The sequence below is a fragment of the Acomys russatus genome, chromosome 8 (genome assembly GCF_903995435.1).
Source record: "Acomys russatus chromosome 8, mAcoRus1.1, whole genome shotgun sequence".
NCBI lineage: Eukaryota > Metazoa > Chordata > Mammalia > Rodentia > Muridae > Acomys > Acomys russatus.
Genome location: NC_067144.1, coordinates 54412934 through 54433450, shown reverse-complemented (window position 1 = coordinate 54433450; position 20517 = coordinate 54412934). Strand labels below are relative to the sequence as shown.

At 34.9% G+C, this 20517-nt stretch overlaps 1 protein-coding gene across 1 annotated transcript in view; it reads left to right on the top strand.

The window, feature by feature from the left end:
- Robo2 (roundabout guidance receptor 2) overlaps positions 1-20517 on the top strand; it is a 1234122-nt gene that overhangs the window by 530644 nt on the left and 682961 nt on the right. The gene's annotated exons all lie outside the window — the stretch shown is intronic.

Genomic DNA, 20517 nt, shown 5'->3' with positions numbered 1-20517 from the left:
CTAATTTTAGTTTTAAAGTGTCTCTAAATAAGCATAGAATCTGAAGACTGAGCCATTATGGCAGGCTATTTCCTGTTCTCTGTTAAAATCAATACAAAGTTATGGCACACCTATTAGTGACAAGGATTTCAGAATTTATTTAAACCATGTATTTTGCCCTATAGAAATTAACTTTTGTTGTGGTGACACCAACAAAATGCATAAAACAATTGAGGAATAACACATTTATTATGTCATAAAATGCTAAAGAAGATAAAAATTAGTTTATAAGGTAAACGTTTTTTCCAAAAGCAAATATTTCCTGTCAACTATAGGTTGGAGTTGAAATAAGCCCTACAAGATTGTGTATGCTTGTCGATCTTCATTTTGGCAAAGTAACCATAAAACAACATGGATTTATTTAGGTCTTTGGTTCAGTGCACAGTCACTTGTTCTCACCACTTCTTGGCCCATGTGTCATGAGGGAGAACATCATGTAGAGAGGATGTGACAAAGCATAGGAGTTCACCTTCTTCTGGCCTGAAAGCAGTCAGACAGACAAGAAGAACCAGAGACATGTAGTAGCCTAAAGAGAGCATGTCTCCAGGGATCAACTTTCTCTGACCAGCCACATCTACTAATGGCCCCTTTCATATAATCTTCTCAATCTATAATCAGTTGATGAAATTAGCATCCTTACAGTTTGATAATATCTTACTATTGACACTAGCTAAAGGTCATGCTATTGACATGGAAACTTTGAAGCTATTCTATGTCCAACAAACAGCAAGTGGTACCTTTGGATAACTAGAAAATAGCAAAAAAAAATCGGTTCAATGATAAGAAATTAAGAGAAACTAGTAGAGATAGTTTTGGAAATAGAGCATTGGGTGTATGTGGAAAGTCAGAGAGCTGTAAAGTACAGGCACAATATTTCTCTACAAAAATAATTCTATTTAAGACAAACTGTAGAGAGAATTGCAGTTAAGCTGACTAAAACAGTGCTGTGATACAAACTGACTGATTTTTAGAAGTATACAACTAATATCCTTTTGTTGTTTTTAGTGGTACTCAAGACTAAGCCTAAAGCTGTACCAATTCTTTTTTTGATTTTCATATTTATTATTTATATATGTTTTGATCCATGGCTTTCTTTTGAGAGAAAATTAGATTCACACACACACACACACACACACACACACACACACACACACACATGCACACACAAAGCAAAAAGCATATTTTCTCTATAGTATTTTGAAGGCCCTCTCCATTTTTCCATACTTTTATCATTTTGCATATCTGTTCAGTTACAGATACATTATTCTTAGAGGATGAGCAGAATCAATACTGGCTTTGAAAGCAAGTAAAGCACAGCGAGAAAAAAAGATTTTGGTCAAGTAAAATTCTAGAGAGAGTATACATATATCTTAATTCAGTATGACAGAGAAGGATCAATGTCAAAGAACAGTGTCGAAGGCAGGGGGCACGGGAATGGATTGAGGACTTTTTAACTCTTATAAAGGATGGGGCTTTGAACAAGACATTTTTATCTTGAGCCTTCTGTTCTGACATTTGTAACATGAAAGGGGCAGTTTTAAACTTTGTTAGACATAGATGGCACAGGTTGTGAAAATAATTTTCTTTGTTTTCTTTTTTACCCATTGTACAAAAGGAAACAACATTGCCATGAGAGCACATGTGTAGTTAACATAGTAATAATAAAATTTTCTGTGTAGTTGTATACTCTTTCAATCAGAAGGTAGGCGAGCTAGTGAAAGTGCTATATTTGAAAGTGATTGTAGAATAAATTTTCTCAAGACATTGAAGAATTAACAATTATTTAAGTAATACTTAGAATATGTGAGAGTGCTAGAGAAGTCAATACATTTTAACAACATCTTGATGAGAACTTTATGGATATTCATAACACAAATGTGAAATATACATTGAAATGCTGATGGACATTGTCCAAAAGAGAAATTGCAGAGGATTCTGCATGTATTACATGGTTCATTTGTGTACCGTTCCACCATGACTTGAGTGTTCTTCTCTCCTCCTGCCCCGTTATATTCTTTTCTGTTTTCTTCTTACCTTTTTCCATTCACTCCTCCTTTTTTTTCCTCTCTCTCTTAACATATGAGGTTAGAAGAAGAGGTATATATTTCCAAGTACATAAATTCTAAACACTTTTCAGTTCATTAAGACAAATTGAAAGTGTGTACTATGTCTTATATATGACATAGTAGAATACCATTTTTTAGCCAGGTGTTGTGGTGCATGCCTGTCATCCCATCACTCCAGGAGGCAGAGGCAGGAAGATCTCTGTGAGTTCTAGGTTGGTCTGGTCTATGAAGCAAGTCCAGGACAGCCAAGACTACACAGAGAAACCTTGTCTGGAAGAAAACTAGAGAGAGGAGGGGGGAGAGGAAGAGAGAGAAAAAGAGAGAGCCATTTTTTCCCGATAATAAGGGTGTAAAAATATATGCTAGTTGTTTTATGATACAGTTTATATAGATTATGATAGTTGCCAATTCTAATTTTTATAAAGTACATGTTACTGAGGAAATATGTATGCATTCTAAACAGGTTTAATCTCACCAATGGACAAAACACTTCATACTTTAATTCTGTAAAACTGAACATACATGTACACACACAATATATATACACATGTTATATAATGTATATTATAAATAATCACATAGAATATATTGCTTAAAATATTGGTGTTACAGCCTATGAAGATCTTATGAATCATAATTAAATATTAAAGTACATTTATGTTTTCACAATTCTATACATCCCAAAGCAACTGTCCTTAAGTAATAAAACGTTATTTCAAATGATCATCAGTCTAGAATACCAACATCTTTGCAGAACGACCATTTACCAAGAACACTGAATTTAGCATTTACACAGTAAAGTGATGCTTTTGTCTCCATAGGGTACTGAATCTTATGTCTGGAAAAACTTTAAAAATGACTTAAATACTAGAAATTCGAAACTCATCATAAAAATCTAAAATAAACATTTGTCAATGTAGCATATTGGAAAGGGTTACATAATTTTTTTAAGTTATAGAGCACATGAATGTAATTAAAAATAAAAAACAGTGAATTGAGCCAAAGTGTACAAGGATGGTAATGAAAGCAATGGTATATAGAATTTATAAGTAATAAAAACACCAATATGCACATTTTATCAATGACCAAACCTTCTTCCATACTTTGTTCATTACTTTAGAATATACTGTAACATTTCTAAAGTCTTAAATTTTAAAGTTTAAGGGTAACAGATATATCAATTTTCAATTACTTGCTTGTTTTGTACCCTATTTTTCTATTTCTTTTCTTTTTCTTTTTCTTTTTTTCTTTCTTTTTTTTTAAATTCAGGTTTTCTCTGTGTAGCCTTGGCTACCCTGGACTCTATTTGTAGGCCAGGCAGGCATCGAATTTACAATGATCCCCCGGCCTCTGCCTTCTCAGTGCTGGGATTAAAGGCATGACTGGCTCTGTTTCTCAATATAGTGTTTTTTATTAATTCTGTTGCAATCTCATATCTGCATGTTTTTAGGTCCCATCATCCCTGTTTATCCTCTTTTTTCTTTCGGTATCTGCCTACCACCATTCCAAACCATCTCAATCCAATGACCATTTGTTTCTTCTCTTTAATAATCTACATATGTCAATTGGTAATGTTCATAAACTGATGGGGCTGGGCAATCCATTGCAGCAGTTGGCCTAGAGGGGCCAGCTCCTTAAAGAAAGCTGAGTTCCCTTCTCCCAGAAGCTATCAATTCCCAATAGCTCCAAACCAAGTGAGGCCTCATTTTTATAATTTTGTTCTATTCTTTTTTAATTTGATAGAACAATAAATACTTTTTGTTTTTATATTTTTTCAGTTCACATATTTCAGAAGCTCATTGACTACCTCAACTATGCTGAAATTTCCTTTTGGTTTTTATGCAGCTTGCAGGTTATTTGCTTTACCTTTAAATGTCTGTGGATGCTCTAGATATCTTTCTTTTATTGATTTGTAATGTAATTCTATTGTGGCCAAAAATATTATATAAATCTTGAATTCATTTGAATTTATTTAGGCTTGTGTTATAACATAGAATAATGTCTGTATTGATTAATATTCTTTGTACAGTTTAATGAGGGTCTTCTTGTTCTTGGCTGGAATATTCTTCAAACACCTGTTATTTATGTTTGGCAAATAATTTTATTTAATATTATATACACCAACAGTACAATGTTCTTTGTCAAATATTAAAATCTGAATATGAAATTTGGCATTTGCATATTATATGATATTGCATATTGTTTCCCTGACATGAAGTTGATAATTTAAAGTTAGCCTCTGATGGAATTGTATTTGAATAACAAATTTTTGATATAGCATTTTCTTGTATATTTTCATGTCATGTATTTTACAAAAGATTTGTAGAACAAAGAAAGGTAAATTGAAAAAGCAGTTCATATTTCACATTAAATATTTGAATTGATCCATAATATAAACACTTTAGGTTTATAGATTATGGAAGACATTACCTAATCACATAAGAAAACCATTAAGTAATATGTTGACTTCAAATAATCAGTAAGGAATGTTTAAAAAAATATCACAGTAGAGGTTAAAATAATAAAACAAATATTGTCTCAAGGTAGGAAATTGACTACAAAGAAAAGAAAAACAGGGGCAGTGGGAATGTAGATGAATGTAAGAGGGTGGTGGGATGATTTTTAAGATCAAAGATTTGTAAGTGTATGAATGGAAATATTGTGATACAGTGAATATGCATTAATAATTTTATTTTAAAATGTCTATCAAAAATCATATTTAATGCTAATTTCAAAAAATAAAGGCTCTTCAAAGTACTTGTTACCTATTTAAACTTCTGGTCTTTCATAATTAAATTGTTCTATATAATGTTCTTGCCATTTGTAGACAATTGTTTGCACATCAGCTACCTATACAAATTTTAGCTTCATATAAATGCAAATATTGGCACTACAGAAGTAAAGTTATTTGGACTTTCTATGCCACAAATAGTTTTTAAAAATTATTCAGTATTCTTTCTATGCATACAGTCATTTCTTGACTTTTTTTTTATTGTTTTCTAAAAGTCCTAAACTTAAAAAAATTTACAGTGAAACAACTAGCTCTTTTGAGACCAAGACTGGTTCTTTTGAGAGAGAGAGAGGCTAAGCATTTTATCATTGACTTTAGAAAATTACCCTAAGTGTATCCCTACCGTAAGTAACTCTGGGCCTATTGTCTAAGAACAAAGGCAATATCCTAAGGGAAGTTGTCAAATGGAGACTATTTGACATTGGTGATGCATCACCTTTCATATGCATCTGAATTATTCCCTTTCCTTTAATAATCCCTCCTACAACATTTTACTACTGTATAGAGTTTGCTCACGGGTCATGTAAATTGTAGTGGTGTCCTCACTGCTCTTTAATCAAGAGTTTCTCCCTAGCCTTCTGTGTGATGATCTTAATGGTAAGGAAGCAATAGTTTGAACTGAACAAAGTGTTTCACTGTGGTGCACAATGTTCACAAACTATCACCTGTGAAGTCCACGTGTTGGGATTTGCATACTGATATCACGCACTTCTCAAAATATGAAAGGCAGGTGCGGAAGTAATATAGGCACATTGGGAAAAGAAAGGTCCAAGAGAAGGTTCCTTGAAACAGCACTGACGTCATGATAACAGCCAACCCTTCTAGTTCTTCTCAGAATGACTTTGTTTAAGGTATTTGTGGTGGCACATGACTGAAATCCCAGAATTACAGGAAATTGAGATAAGAAAGTTGCCATGGTTTGAGGCTACTGTGGGCTATTTAGCAAGTACCAAGGTAGCAAGGATAACCTAGTGAAATCATGTCTAAAAATATAATACATTTTGTATGAACATTTAAGCGAAGCCATTCTGTGGTCAATGCAGTGATAAAGCTTTAAATCACTGTGTAAGTTAAAGGTTTCCTATTGCTTTACCTGTATCCATAAGTTGTTCCAATCGCACGAAGGCATCGCTGTTCAGTGTTTATGTTCTAGAGGCAGAATACTCGCTATTAAACTGACTTTGTAACACATATTCATTACCTTCAGAATTTTCATCACTATAGCGTGGTGGATAAACATGGAGTCTCCTGATAGGTCTTAAGGGAACTGAACATGTATATCACATCCAATCTATGAGAAACATTTGCTGACTGACACTTTTCTACACTAACTGACACTCTGTAAACATTAGCTACTGCCAGTTTATAAAATCATCCATTTGGGTCATTTCTTGAAAGTTTAAATAGTGCTGTGACTAGAAGCAATCTGTATTCTCTTCTAGCTTTTAATAACAAAACTAGGCAGAGTAGGGGATGGTGGTCACCCAAAGTAACACTTTCTGAATAAAACGGGACAAAAGCACTAAGAACACAAAGGATTGAGTTCAAAATCCTCAGGATCTTTATTGACTATTGTACTGCATAGCAGCGATTTTGAGAATGAGTGTTGAACTGATTTGGTAGTGAAAACAAACTTCAATGCAGATGAGAAATATTAGTGTACTATTAACCTAGGCCTTGAAAGTAGGGCTCAGTATCATCTAAAATGGGGAGGTAGTTAGGCAAGAATATACATGGAGTTCAGGAAGAAGAGGCAAAGGAGAACGGAGGACTCAAGTAGTATGTCTTTAGATTAAAGCAACTGGCAAACTAGGTAAGACTGAAAATATTAGAGAGCAGAGCCTAGTGCTTCTTTTTAAGCTCATGAGTATCTAAGGTTTACAAACTAAAGACTTTTCTTGGTATTATATGGCCCTTCACTCTTATGAAAAAATTTAAATTAAGAATGTATTAAAATACAGACCTCCTCATCTTGGTGTACTCAAAGATCTTTGAATAAATGCTTGTTAAGGTAAGAAGAAAAAAAAAAGAGTTGTAACTATAATGACATGTCAGAAAATTTTGAAAGAAAAAAACAAAAAAGGGGTAGAGGAGACCAAGTGGGCAGATTGTGAGCAGGAGATGGAAATGAGTCCAGGTTTGGATGATGCTCACAGCTTGTTTGCTTCAGTAAACATCTCTCTAACTAGTTAAAGACTTCCAAGTATCTCTTCCACCTTTATGGCTCCCCTAGATTCTAAATTTTTGGAGGAAATCTCAGGGGCAAAATCCAAGTTCCCTCCTTGACTAAAACCAAGTGGTGAAGTGAAGGGGCCCAGCTTTTCTGTTACTACTGAAGGCAACCATCTGTAGCCACACACCACTGAGACTCCACCCCAGAGCAAACATACTTTTCCAAAGGATAACTAGGGACAAGGCCTGCAATATTCTAAATGTAGAAGCATGGTAGAGGAGAAAAATAATCTTAGTAACTATCAGTGTGACATTGGGCTTGAGAATAATGAGATAAAACCTGGGCAATGCTGTGGTATCACAGAGAAGTGATCATGGCATTCAGGACTCCAGAGTAGGTGTGATCAAGTCAAGACAGAGCTCATGACCTCCTCAGTGGATTCCTATACCTTACTGTACAACTGGTCAATTCCTCTCTGTTTGGGCTTCGGAGATCATTCAGTTGGTAAAATGCTTGCAACATAAGCCTCAAGAAGAGAGTCAGATTCCAACACGCACATAAAACAGCAGGGTTTGCTGGCCTGCCAGTCAAGAAAATTGGCAAATTCTAGTCTTAGTTAGGGATCCAGTCACAAAAAAAGAAGGTGAAGAAAAAGTCATTTGATGTCACCTCTGGTCTCGACCTACACACACACACTTGTGCGCACGCACTCATGCACACACGTGCAAGCATGCACACACACACACACACCCAGCACACACACACATACACATGCAAACACTGGTGAACCTCCACAAATTTTATGCATACACACACAAAGAAAATAATTCCTGTATTTTTAGCCCTGGTATTTGTTCCTCATTATCTGTATAAACTAAAATTAGAAATATAAGAGAAGAAGCAAGACAGAAGATATGCAAGACACAGATGTGTGTGTGGGGGGGGGGGGGGAGAAATGCCTGCTAAACTGGCTAGTGTCCAAAAGATTTGTTTGGGTGAAGATTGTAAAAGTGCTTTTTTAAAGAGAGAGAGAGAGAAAGTGCATTAGCAACTCTGACATCCTTGGCGTCTCTCTTTTACTGTGCATGTAATAAATCCAGTTTCATCAGTCTTAAACTGCTAATAAAAGATAAATGGTAGCTTTATAAAAAAGGCCACTCTCTTGGTGACATAATAGAAAGGACCATTGGTGTTTTCTAATGCTACCTAATTGGACATGTAAAAGAAGAGGGATGTGATTTACTAGACATTTCTAAATATACAGGAGAAAGGGCATCTTCCATATATGTATGTATATATGTATATATATATATATATATATATATATATATATATATATAATCTTTGAAGATAATTAAAAGCTACAATTTAATACAAATTTGTGTCTGGCAGCTAGCTGGAGCATAAGCCATCTACTTGCTTCAGCTGAAGCTGATCAGGCTCCAAGACACAGTGTGTAGCAGCTGAAGTCTGTCAACAGAGAGACCAGCATAAGGGCAGCATGATAGTCAAAACATGAGGGAACCACAGTCTAAACAAGATGACATGAGCATTTGTGCAATTAACAGCATCAGCAAAAGAAAAGATGTGTTTGGAACATTCTGTCAAGAATCCAAAAAAGACAGAATGCTTAATTTGCCACAATAGTGCTATGTAATATTTGGCTTAATACTATCAGTGGCACTGTGGAAAGCACTGCATAGACAGTAGGAAAGACAGAGTCCAAGGTGATCATACAGGTAGAAGGTTGCAAGCCTTCCTCAGACTATTGCTTTTATAAGCAGGGCTTCCTTTTCTACCCCACAACTTGTCCTCACCTGGGTCTATTATCTTCAAATTTTGGACCAAGCATTACACTAACATTGTAATATTTATAGTTTGGTTTATTTGTCTAATGTGCAAATTTGACCCAACACCATCCATCGATTTCACATACCACAATGATAAGAAGCTCTGTTTGAGTATCATTCTAGTGGGTTGTAAGTGTAAGCTTGGACAATTATATACTGAAATGGCATTTATGAATATGGATTAAGCCACAAGCATCCTAAATGTCATTATTATTTTTCTGGACAGTCTACATTTCAGATATAAGTGAGGACTGAATCAGCCTGCGTGTTGCTGTCCACACATGCTTGACCTGAACTTGGTATTCAGTAACAGCTTAATAGAATCATTACTACTGTTATTACAAGCTTAATGTCAGCAGTGACAAACTTTTCATCATCCACTTATACATGAATGAGATATTATCTCAGTTTTCTTATTCAGGCCACAAAATTCCTGGTGGTTTTGTCCACATGAACAATACTTTTGCTGTAAGTTTTTTCATTTACAAAACTGGTGATCACTCCTGTTTTAAAATTCAATTTTTATTACAAATACACTTAGGTTTTACAATGGTGCCTAATAATCAATAATATCTGTGGAAGTGTCATCCAAACTTCAGCTACATTTTTTGCCCTTTATGATTTGTTATATATGTGCATCACAGATATTATTTATGAAACATTACATAATATCAATTATATAATGATAAGTATATTAAAACGAATGTATATTTGTTTGTGCTCAATTCAAAATATGCTTCCAGAAGAATTTTTAGTGCATCTATAGAAAGCAAAATATCAATATAATGCAGGGAATCTATAGCGCATTAAACTCTTGGCCCAATAAATATTTTATGATTATTAATGATAAACTGAAACTGTCACTGCCTCTCAACTAGAAAACAGATTGCAGCGTCTGTGGTTGGTGCCATTTTTCTTAACGTTCTTAACTTTTAAAATTTTAAAAATTCCTTCCTATGGGCATAATCTCAATTATGTTCTATTTGCGTTTTCAGATATATAAGGATTGTTTTTATATCAATATCTTTGGCAGTAATTTAAAGATTTATTAAAATATCCCATCTTAGTGTCTTCTGGGACATTATTCACTTCTCAGTGTAGCAGAAGGATGATCAAGTGATGACTTATTGGAAGTGAAGAACCCAGGATCCCAGTCTAGATGATGTGTCTACATTCAGACTGTATAAGTAGTTAACTCCAACTATATGCTGAGACATTGTAGAACATAACTTTAATGCTTTCTGAAAGCTAGGAATTGATGTTACCTGACATTCTTGTGACACAGAATGGTAGATTAGAAAAGAAAAAGATGAGACTTGTAACTTTTTAGTTTCAGAACACAAAGTGGTGGTTTATTAAGTTAATCAAGCTCAAATATTTGAGTTCTAAATTTAACATGTTGTAGCTAGCTTAGGGAGTTAAATAGTGTGAGTCTCTTTAGAAGCATTCTGATTTCTGTTGCTAAGGGACTTTGGCATCGATTTTGCTGTTGCGTCAACACTTACATTATTTGAATAAATATCATGTTTATTTGAGGTTAAAATTATCTACTGCAATATTGTTTCCAATGGAGTAAATATGAGTTGGTTTTGATGCAACTGTTAAAAATAACAGTATAGTCCGTTGGGAATAAAATATGGTTCTCTAATCTTACCGAACAGATTTTACATTACAAAGCCATCTTAATGTAAATTCTTCTAGATCTGCAAGAACTTCCTGCAATAGGTTAGAAGATACAGAAATGCCTGTGTGTATAGTAAACCACATATGCAAATTAAACTACTTCATCATGAGAAATGGTTTCCCATGTTAAATCTGTATAAATAATGGAGAAGTTATTATAGAGAAACTATTATCTACTTTAAAAGAAAATTCTAAAGGTGACAATTTCCAAAGGAATCTGAATCCCTCACAAGTAGAGAAACTGGACATTTTTAAAGTCTTCATAAAATAGAAAACTATAGTTTATTTACTGCATTAGTTGAATTAACATGACACTAGTTATTTCAAGCCAAGAACAAAAAAAAACAACTGAAGATGTTTGGATGAAAAATTTACAATAAAACCTGAGATAAAATGGAAGGGCCATGGCAAGACTTCTTCAAGATAATGACCTAATGGTATTAACTTAAACCTTTTCTGATTATTTTCAGCAGGATCCACATTCTGTAGTTGTTGAACGTTTGAAACTTTAACGATTAAATCTTTCAAAGCCCAACAGAATCTTAAAAATTGGCTAAGATAAATCTCTACAAATTTCATGGTTTAAAAATAAAACTGCCAAGTAAATAAGAAGTTGGAAATTTTTCATTTCCCATATGCTTTCTAGAACTGTATGTATTATTCTCTTTTAAAGAAAATAAAAAATCAAATGCAACATCTCCTTGTAATAGAGGGTGTTCAATAAGTCCTTTACATTGTGCTCAACATTCTACAAAATCTTTATAAAAGCCAAGAAGCTCTCCACTATTTGAGATTTTTGTCACCTCATAAAAAAATCTAACAACCAGCATTAAGTTAGTGATTTAGATGTTAGAGTGTAGGTTTACATAAGTATCTCAATCATTCTTATTTAATTAAGAAAGGAGATTTATTTTTCAAAAGAGGTCAAGAAATAATCTGGGTAACAACAGGTCTCACAGTTGGAAAATGTGGACCAGGTCTGGTTAAAGCTTATTGTAATGCTCACATCCTCATGAAGAAAGACTCTCCCCTCCCCCTTTGAAGTACCTTGTAAACTTACAGTTGATTTTTCTTCTGCTTTCAGCTGTGCTCTACCCTTAACCACACCTCACCCTAGGAAGAATCTCTCCACTTTCATGCTCCCTTGTTTTTGTTCGGTCAACACAATAGCCTTCCTTTGTTCCTCTTGGCTTTTATCACAATTAATTTTGACAACCTTTGGAATTTCCAAACGTTGTTTTATATTCTAATTCCTTTCCTCTTAAGTGCTGGAAAAGTTACCTCCCAAAACGTATCTGTGAAAATTAATGATTGTGTTCATGACTCAATCATCAAAGCCCTGATTTAAATGCTCAACAATAGATTATCCTGTAGCATAGTTACTGCGATGTAATAGTAGTTAAAGAGAGGCGATAGAGTCCAAAATAAAACTATCTACGCTATTTCTTCTCCTTCAATTTGTCACACCTTTCATTGTATCCCTATAGGCAACCAATCATAAAGTGTTCGTAAGTGGGGCACAAGTGTGTGTGTGTGTGTGTGTGGGTGTGTGTGTGTGTGTGTGTGTGTGTGTGTGTGTATGTGTCTGTATATGTGTACATGGTGTGGTGTATGCATGTATGGTATATATGGGTATAATATGTGTCTATGTATGTGTGGCCTGTGTGTGTGATATACTTCATTGATAATTGACATAGACATTATTCCTAAGCATTCATGATTAACAAACAGGACAGTTCTTTTACACATAGAGAATGGGCATTGAGGAAAAAAGTATCCTACATAGAATGTTTGTTGCTGATTGCAGTGAGTATGTTTTTCTTCTCCAATTTTGTACACAGTATTTACTTTTGCAGTAATGGGATTATATTCATTATTTGTGCACACTAAACAACTCAACATTTTATAAGTAGGTGAACTAAGACATTAAAGAAATGCGAAATCTCTAACATGAGTTTACTTTGTGTTTTTTTCATATGAGTTTACATAAAATATAAAGATTCTGTATTTATATTTATCAGAAACACTGCTGTCCATCTTGTTATTCTCACTACTATAAAATGCCTAATACTTTTGAGCTATTTGCTGGCTTTTAGAAATCAAGTAAACGTAGATAGTCAGTAATAAATGATTAAGTCTTCCTTACTCTTATTTGTTTAGTCATTCTGGCTTAGAAATACAAAATGTTGTGCACTTTTTACTAAATGCTAAGGGAGCTATGAGAGAGAGAATCTGTTGTCTGCCATCAGTTACCGTTGTAGTCAGCTCTTCTGCCAATACAGGTCTGCTTCTGTAATTCGCTTCAGATGCCTAGTGACCTTGTGATTCACGTCTTTCCTGGAACTGAATTAGATAATTGTACAGCAATCAACTCATTCACTCTCAGTGGCCCTTAAAGCTGGACATGTCAATAATAACCCTTTTTATAGAAGCAAACTCAGGGTTGATTTGGAGATATAGGTTTGCTTTGTTAAATATGTCCTACATGTGCTCATTGGTCTTCTAACATATAAAAGCACTCTCTTTTTTGTTTCTTTCTCATATATCAACTTTTGGATTAAAAGATAAGGTAACATAACACATATTCTGTTTGCCATATATTCAGAATTGCAAGCAACACATTTAAATACTTCGGCAATTTTCTACAAGTGTCTATATAAATCAAAATATCTGACCTAATTCCAGAATTCTAATCAACTGAAATACTACTATCATGGGCATTGGACTGTGTGATTACCATAACAGCTATCAGGACTGGCAGTTCACACTAGACTAGAATTAGTTCACCTTTTCTCCATATTCATCATTCAAACATTAACTATTATCAATACCTAAGAATTATCAACCTAAATGAGCTGTCTCAGTAGCAAACTGTAGTTACAAAACACCATGTGAGAAGTCAACTTGTGGAAGGCAAGGTGGGCAGCTGTAATCCCTGCACTTTCAAGGTTGTTGCAGGAGTCTGACTTAAAGCCTGCCTTGAACAAATGAAGTACTGTGTTTTAAAAGGAAAAAAAAAAAAAAACAATGTTCTTATTAGCATTGGTAAGGAAGCCATGAATCCTGATAATTTGAAAAATTATCCTTAGCTAAAATGACTGTTCATGAGCTCTAACCGTGGCCAGTATAAGTGTGACTGGATATTAGATCTGTCAAACTTGTTTCTTTCCATTGTTCAGGCTAATTAGTACTTTTTCTCAGTACACCCTTTCTCTTTTGGATCACTTCTTCTTCTTCTTCTTCTTCTTCTTCTTCTTCTTCTTCTTCTTCTTCTTCTTCTTCTTCTTCTCTCTCTTCTTCTTCTCTTTCTTCTCTTCTTCTTCTTCTTCTTCTTCTTCTTCTTCTCTCTCTCCTCCTCCTCCTCCTCCTCCTCCTCCTCCTCCTCCCTTTCCTCCTCCTCCTCCTCCTCTTCCTCCTCTTTTTTAAGAAACCAAAACATTACACGTTCCCATTTCAGATAGTGTCTGTCTAAGAGATAGCAAAAGTACTATTGGTAGTAAAATAGAGGACTAAAAATGCAAATTTTTATTTCCTAAGGAAAATTCCAATTTCTTCTGAGATTTTGACCCTTTTGAATAGTTTACATATTATTTCAATTGTGAAACTAAGTTGAGAGGAGAGGTGATATGTTTTAATATTGATACTTATAAGACATGAGATTTTTTAAATTATACTTGAATTAAAACTGACCTACTATTGAAATATCACTTGAGAAGAAGCCATTCTGTCTCCTTCCTTTCTCAGGAAGGAGTAAAACAGCATCCTATATGACTCAAACTTCTTGTGTAAGAATTTCTTTAGTCATCTATTGATATACTGTGTGTGAAATGCTTCTACAAATAAATACTACATCAAAGGAGATCCCTGAGGAGTTCAGAAATAGTCATGCTTATTCTTATGTAATAGATAGTTGTTTAAAGTTTAAGAAGATAGAAAAGTAATTTAATTTATAGACATTTTTATTTGTGAGTATAAATACAACCTTGATAATGGAGTTCAAAGTACAAAAACAAGGTCTCTCTGCACAAGTGGAAAGAAATGGGCCGATGCAGTTGAACCTGCCAATTCGGCCAATTTTCCGTATAGTACTGCTCCTCTATACAGTTGTCTAAGTTGATTCAGATTGTTCTCAGAAGGTACTAAATGATGTAATTACATTTTAATTAAATAATTATTTTTAAAATTTTCCCCATAATGAATACTTTGTTAATAATAAAAATGGTTTATTCACAGTTGGGAAGTCTGAGGAGTTCAAGAGCAATATAGGAAGAGAAAATGCACCTGGTGAGGATTTATGACCTGTGTCATGGATGGCACCTGCTTGCTCTGTGTTCACAGGGCAGAGACAGGGAGAAGGACGGCTTTCTGGGAACCCCCCTTTATAGGAGAACTGATAGGACCATGCATCGTGATTTAGTCTACTTGGGGTTTACTCAACCACCAATGGGTGCTGAGAATTCATACATCTTCAGACACTGTGATAGAGTCATATTATGTGCTCGAAGTTTCTATGGCTAGTAAGAAGAACACTTAAAATGTTTAAATGAAAAGAAAACTGGTATTTGAAGAAAAATTATGGGAGGTTTTTTTAATTGTGACATTAAGCCGTATATTTGCCCAAAGGTATTTTAGGTCTTTCTGCAAATTGGCTTTGTACTTGCTATGGTTTGATTTTGACAAAATACATGCATGCATTACTTTTTGGTAAGTAAAACTGTACTATAATGTAGACATGAGCTATGCTTGATGAATATTTAATTTCCCAGTGGAGAAATAACATGGAATCCTGTTTTAAAATCTGTGGAGACTATACTCACCTGCCAACTCTGAAGAATAAATACATTGTGTCTCAGAATCTCACAATAGAAAGATGGATGGGGTGGGGAATGGTATATTCTTTTTTCAGGTCTATTTGTTTTTCTGCTCACATCTATGTTGCTTCCTTCAGAATACAACCAATTTTAATGACTGCTGTACCCCATACTGCCCGAATTCTTATCCGTCCGGTGTGTTATGTCACTCAGGAATAAAATTCTCTCATCATGGCCTTGATATCTGCTTCCAGGCACATGCAAACCAAGACATTAAATAGGTTCAGGTTATAGAGAGATCAGCTGTGTACGTTAGGGAAAATTTATAATTCAGCACTAAATATTGTTGTACAAAAAGTAGGTTAGACTCTCTTTGCGTTTTGGGGTTCAATACTAATTTTTTTCAGCTATCAGCATCAAATAGATGTAAAGAGGTCTTGGTGAGGCACACATATGAAAAGGCTGCAAATTTGCACATAAAACCAGCCATCTGTACTTGGGCTCTTGAAGTACACAACTTAGTATTTGTGGAACCTTTAGGCGTCACTTTGTTCCTCTCATCCTCAATTTACACTCAAGAAGAATCTGCGAAAGGAAGTTACAGACTAGATCGTAATGGCTGGTGATCACTGGACCTAAGAGAAGTTAACAACACAACAGGAGAGCAATGTCCTTGTAAGAAACAGACTCTGAGCCCAGCGAGGGAGCCCAGATGGCAGAGCGCATTCCTAACGTACGGAAGACTGAAGAAGCTGGACATGCTCGCACACAATTGTAAACCTAGACCCCGGAAAGTGTCTTATTCAGAAAGCTTCATAAACAGATTTACCCCCGCCCCAAGTGACAGATTTGCATGACTTTTTGTAATTTCACATTTTAGCGTGGAGGTATCTGGGTCTCTGAAGTGGGATTGATAAAAATTTTTGGTGCTCTGGAATGGCTCAGGATACTCACTCACTAGGAACTATCTTCTGTTATAGCCTCAGAGAGGGTCTGAGGCAGACAGCCCCACCCCCCACCCTGAGTTATCCAGTGTCTCAGTCTCTGGGGATCTCGCTGGCACCTCCAGAACTTTTCGAGGTAAACCTACCAGAGACCACACCGCTCCACAGAATTCTTTTCTTGGTTTTTCGAGACAAGATTTCTTCGTGTAGCCCTGGTTGTGCTGGACCCACTTTGTAGACCAGGCTGGCCTCGAACTCAGAGATCCTCTTTCCCATGCTTCCTGAGTGCTGGGATTAAAAAAATGCACTACAACCGCTTGGCTTCACACAGACATTCTTAAAACTGTAAAGAACATCTTTCTTTACAGCACTCTTTGTCTTTTGAGCACAAAATCCATATACTGGCTGGTACGCCAGTTATCAAAACAAAAATTATTCAAGCCAAAAGCAAAGTTGGGATATTCAGTGACATTTTCTTTGTTCCAGTTATGGCCAATGTTAGGACTCATGTGCCTGATTCTAAGTCGTGCTAAGGTCTGGGGCACCAGTTATCCTCTCTGGTCTTATCAATAAAGGAAGGGACTATTTGTTTCTTGCATATGAAATGTGCTAATTTGTGGTGCTGGACTGCTTAAACCTAAGTCCTTGACCCTTAATGGTAGAAGTAATTGTTCTTGAAAAAAAAAGAGGGTTCTGAAGCAAGGACACTTTTCTTCATGTTGATGCTTATAGTCCCCTGTAGGACTTATGTTTTAGTTTGAAACTCTTGGAATTTTCCCTTCCTTAAATATTTCCCTAATACTTTCCAAAGTGAAAACCCATATTTTAGGTAGATATTTCTTTTTTAAAAATGGGAAACACTGTATTTTCTCACTTGAAAAAATGTATTAAATATCTGCTCTGCCTGAAAAATATCAGGGCAATTTTATCCAGTAGATACTAAACTAGTTGCACCTAACATTAACTTCTGAGCCAATAAAAATGTAGTAAAATTTAAATTCGGTTACTTGCTATCATTAGTCATATTTTACATACCTTGTCTGTGCACATTTCTATAGTGGATAAGACAGCTAGAAAGTAATACTATTCTTATTGTAGACTTTTTTTTACGGTATCACTCCTTTAGATACTATCCAAAATGAACCAGACGGCATACATTTAAAAAACATCAGTTAAATGTCATATGTAATTGAATGAAGTTGCTGTCAAGTGATTGCATTCAGCTGCACATCTTAACACCATTTGCCTGTTGTGATTTAGGAAAAGATTTCATGGCAGATTGAGAACCTGAAGGTCACCAGCTGCATCATGTGTTTCTACCGTAGGAACAAAAGGAAGATGGGGAAGTTGAGAGCACACTTAGAATGAAGAATAGGGTTGAAAGGGAGACGTTTGAGAATTTAAGAGAGAAGAGTCACCTAGGGTACCGCATTAAACACAAAACTTGAGTTGATACCTTTTGATTACATCCATTAGTTCCAAATAGAGCCCATGGTTGGTGGCTGCCTACCTGCCACAATCATGCTTCCTTCACAAACTTGGGGGCGAGGAGGGGCTTTTGGTGACTCCATTGCCCCCTAGATCAATGTAAAGAATATTCTTATCTATCCACTGAGGAGGGACCTCCAAGCTTGGCATTTTTTCTTCTATTTTTAGAAGTGAAGAGTGTATTTGTTCCCCAGATATTAAAGTCCTAAACCACTTACACTCAAGTCCCCCAACCCCCTAACAGCCAAGGCTGTGCCACTCCCTTGTCTAGGAAGGACGTCAATGTGTTCTAGTCATAGTGTTTTTAAGCTGCTTTGCCTGTGGAGTGGTCAAAGATTGTGATTTCATCTCAAGGGTAATGAGTGCCTGAGGGTTGTAGAATATCTATCAGAGGGGTCTGAGCAAGGAGATGGTCAGTTATTTTTCAAATATTTTAAGATAGAGAAAATGAGATCCACAGACAAGTCCATTAAAAGCAACTTTTGATCATGGGAACGTCCTAGATAAGCAGCAGGAATGTGAAAGGTAGACAATACACCTTGTGAAGTGTAACTTACCAATGGAATGATTGAGGATTATTCATTATATTGTAATAATTTCTACATTAACCTTAGCAAGTACACCTTACAGATATTTTACCTATTTGCTCAGCAATTGACATTAGCATTAGGGTTATTTTTGAAATGTGTCAGGATTATGGTAAATATAATACTGACACTAATCTATATGCACATGTCAAAGCATTTCAGCTATCTACTAGTATTATATGTTCAAACACACACATAAGTATGATTGATTATAAACAATTTACAGTCATTTAAAATACAACTGCATGCATCCAAGGAGTCTTAATGACTACATTTTGAACAATACTGTCTAAGACTCAGTGGATTTATATTGAAATTTATGTCTTAAAGTACAAATAATCCTCCATTTAACTTTTGGCATATAACATAACTTTTTGATATTTAGTTTCTCTTATCCCTTAGGTTAGTATTTAAAATCTATTCTCATGATGATCAAAAAGCTGTCAAGAAGCAAAATGACTCAACTGAAACTCGATTATAGCCACTTGGGACCTAAATGCACTGCTTTCCAAGACATAGTCGGGCTTAGAAAATAAGCAAGCATTTCAATCCAACACATGTATTTATTTTTAAAGTCTTGTTCTAAGTGATTGGTAGAGTCGTTCTTTGTACATAGTTTGAGGCTGAGCATGAGCAATAATTACTCTCTTTATTTAAGTCATTGTTTAAATTAGTTGTTTTGAATTTTGAGATTTATGGACGATTAGGGATCTTGGAGGGCTTTGGGATGGCTACAAGAAATAAATATCTTGAAATATCTTGCCTGTTTTTTTTTCCTCTCCTTTTTTCTTCCCTTTTTCTCTTTTTTCTCTCTCTCTCCAAATTATACTATACGAACTATTCTATACACACACAAAAAAAATCCTTTACATCTTTAATTTCAAAACACAGTGGAATACCAATGTACTTAGTTTATATGGAAATGCAATAGTTCATTTTTAATAACTATAATCTAAGGATGAACAGTAATTTATGTAATCTGTTTTCAAGCATTGACTAATTTGATGTTACAAGTTATGAAGCAATAAAAGCTTCGAATGAATTCAATTTATATACAGGTTAAATACGTTTGAGTGGGATTGCTAATTACATGGTAAATGCATATTTAATTTCAAACATGTTAGTGAATGACATAGTAATGCTGCCACCAAAGTCTACTGTCACCAACAATGAATGAACTTTTGGGGACTAAGTCTGCTTTGCTTAGATCTAGTAATATAACTCAAAGGGGAGAGGCTCTCATCTCGTGGGTCTTTGAATTCTATAGAGTCTTGTGGATTCTTATTTTAGACCTCTGCAACACTTTTCTAATGTTTCTTTTTTTTTTTTTTTCACTTTTTAAAAAATTTTATTAATTTATTCAGATTACAACTCAATTGTTATCCAAATGTAGCCCAGGCTGACCTTGATTCTCCTGCCTCCGCCTCCTTCAGCAAATCCTACAACCAGCTAATGTTTCTTGTAGTAGAAAACTAAAGACTGCTTTGTCAAGTATTTTCTCAAAGTCCTACACTTACGGGCATAAATACAGCTCAGATTCATTGTGGAGTACCAGTTATACTTCTACAATAGGTAATTAGCTAACATAAAAAGTTGTTCGTTACTGTTAAAGTCTGTCTATTTATAATGTAGGTTAAAAAAAAGAGAGAGAGAGAGAATTCCTCTCTATTTAAAAGACTACATATATGAGGATAGCCAGTATTTATGTCCAAAAGGGCAATCCAAAGAGTAGCCAGACAAAATAAGAATAATATCATTTGGAAGAAAATAATCAAAATTCAAAATATAGTGCTTATTGCTTCTGGATGCCACTTCCTTGTCCACAAAGGAATATGTTAAACTGCCTCTGTAAATGATGATTTTGTAGCTCTCCAGCCCAGGTAGTGATCAGGAAATACTAAAAAGATTCATATAGACCATATTTCACACATGAAGTGAAATCCACACACAATTAATTCAGAAACCTAGATGGCCTAAGTGAATGTTTTATATGGTTTTTCATTACTAAAACTTCAAGACAAATCAAAGTAGTCAGTTGTCATCCATTTAAGTTACACCCTCAAATTTAATCAAGTTCTTTTCTTT